The sequence below is a fragment of the Rhinolophus hipposideros genome (genome assembly GCF_964194185.1).
Source record: "Rhinolophus hipposideros genome assembly, chromosome: 15".
Lineage (NCBI taxonomy): Eukaryota > Metazoa > Chordata > Mammalia > Chiroptera > Rhinolophidae > Rhinolophus > Rhinolophus hipposideros.
In genome coordinates this window covers 2195001-2197500 of record NC_138061.1, presented here as the reverse complement: position 1 = coordinate 2197500, position 2500 = coordinate 2195001, and the positions used below count along the sequence as shown (strand labels likewise).

The 2500-nt window shown below is 48.4% G+C and overlaps 1 protein-coding gene across 6 annotated transcripts in view; it reads right to left on the bottom strand.

Moving 5' to 3' along the window:
• Positions 1-2500, bottom strand: part of EBF3 (EBF transcription factor 3) — a 118415-nt gene that overhangs the window by 12983 nt on the left and 102932 nt on the right. The gene's annotated exons all lie outside the window — the stretch shown is intronic.

The window sequence follows — 2500 nt, the reverse complement described above, 5'->3', positions numbered from 1 at the left end:
CTCCGTCCCACGGAGCCTTCCGCACCGGCCAGGGATTTATGGGAAACTGGCAATTATGACATATGTCCAGCTATTGCCAGCTTCAGATTTATCCCTGTGGTCCTTTTTTGTCTAGCATATTGCCGGAGCCCACACCAGGCAGGAGGAGCGCTTACTCTTGCAAAGCTTTAATAATCTGTGAACGGCTGACTACAAACTGATGTAGAGCGCTATCATTCCACCAGCCCCACGAAATTGCCGGCCACAAATAGTAATTAATCTTTTTATCCCTCAAATTGTAATTTTGACTATGAACTGTGCGGAGCCATAAATCAGCAGCACATGGGCTGTGTACAGTGCATGAATCACGGCCGGGACTCCGTCCGACTGCACACTCTGTGTTTAACAAGCTTTATAAGGAGCCATTGGGCTTTATTATGGCTCTGCCTGACTCCAACAAAAACTGAGCCCGGAGGCCCGGGCAGGCGAGTTAAGATGAAAATACTTATTAGAGTACATTACTTCTTGATGTAGATATCGTTTTCCGCGGAGTAACGCCACGGTGCATGGCGCGACATAAATCAGGGGGTTTTCTGAGGCTAATAAGACCTGCCGCCATCTATTCATTACTCAGCCCGCAATTTGGGCCATCACTCATTAGTCAGCACGTAATTTGATGATTAACACGACCCAACTCAGCAGGTCCCCGGACTGCCAGGAACACCACGGCTACGGCTTCAAGGAACAAGGTGACAGGCTGCCTTTGAAAGTGCTTTCCGAAATAATTGGTCACTGTTATCCTCAAGCAGTTGGGCTGCTGGTGTCAACACCCACGGTGGGGCTTGTAAGTGACACTGGAAGCCTCCCTGTGCACTCCATAACGGGCCCGAAAGTGGAGGACCGCAATATGATTTGACGTCCCATCATACATCCTGGAGACAAAGGTCCGCACAGGAATGTGAAGTAAGACATTTTCTTGTTAATAAAGCATTGATCCGACGTATTGATTTTACATGACATGGCTTTTGCTACGATTTTGCCCTCCTTTTTCTTTGCAAATAGTAAAGCTCTTCAAAATACCTCGGCGTGTGTGACATGGCAAAATTTCTAACTCTCTGTGATGTAAATTCTATATGTGTAAAACCACTTCATAATCAAACCATTAATCATCAGAAGCTGTCAGCGTTGACTTGGGGGACAATTTGTCATGTCTCTGCCTGGGCTGGGACAAGGATGGCAGGCAGGAGTGCAGCGCGGGCAGCGGGGCGGATGGGCCCGCACCCCGAGAGCGACTTTGTCCAAAAAGGATGAGATAAAGTATTGCATCTCTTGATTAGAGAACAAAAAAGGTGGCCCACTGTGCATTTCTAACATGTCAGGGTTTCTTCTCTCTCCCAGCTAATCACCATGACTGTCTGACTTAATGAATCGGCCTGGTGAAAGGTGATCAGAAAAGATAGATGGGCGGCCGCTATAGATTTCATGCAAATGCCCTGACAGGTGATAGACGCTTTAATGCAAGCTCTCAGAAGCTTTATGACTTGTAATAACCATACACTCTCATTCTGGGAGAGACATTCTCCAATGTTTCAGCTGAATTGATATTCTCCTTCTACGACCAAAAACATTTGAAAGCAGATAAATATGAGGCTACCTTTCACCTCACTTCAGCCCAAGGAACGCTCACACCTTGAGTGCCCTGCCAAGAAGATTGGCATCACCCTGAATGCTGGGCAGGTGAGACGGAGTTGTGCCACGGTAGGTCTCCGCCATGCCTGATGGGGAGAGGGACTGCTGCAGCTTCAAACCCCCCATCCGGGGCTTGGCCACTGGAAGGCCAATTTACATGGAAGAATCGGGAGGAAAAAAATAAAACTACCCTTGTCTTCAAACTACGGAAATGACACGCATTCGTGGTTCGGGGAGGTGTTTGATCACTGAGGGTGGGGTGATCCAATTTGCTTCTGTGCCTCCAAGAGCAGCTGCCATCTGCCAAGCCGACGGGTGACCTTCTGAGTGCCGAATGACACAGAAGCCATCACCCCACGCCTGGCGACACAGGGAGCTGCCGAGGCTTCACTGGCAAATTCTACAACTGGAGGAGAAAGCCTAAGACCCTTCTCGCACATCTCATAAATCCTCAGCGTGTGCAGTTTACAAGGCGAGGCCTGGCCGGGCAGGCCGGGCTCTGGCACGTCCAGTCACCAAGCACCGAGCCAGGCCAATCAATACCACTTTCCTGTTTTAGAACTGGGTAATTATGAGGGGGAGAGATTGCCTGACCTTTCACCTGCACTGCATTACTTTGCTGATATTAAGATAAATTGCCTGATTTTGGGTAAACATATGCTGCAATTCAGACTGTCAGCACTGGTTTGCTCAGGGGTAATTTGTATTGATCTCCCCGCTTCTTCCCAATTCTGCTTACTGACCTCGTGGATAATTAGAGAAGGAGCCTTGGGTGAGCTCAAGGCGGGGATGAAGCAGAAATATGAAGAAGAATAAAGCAAATTTGTTTTAT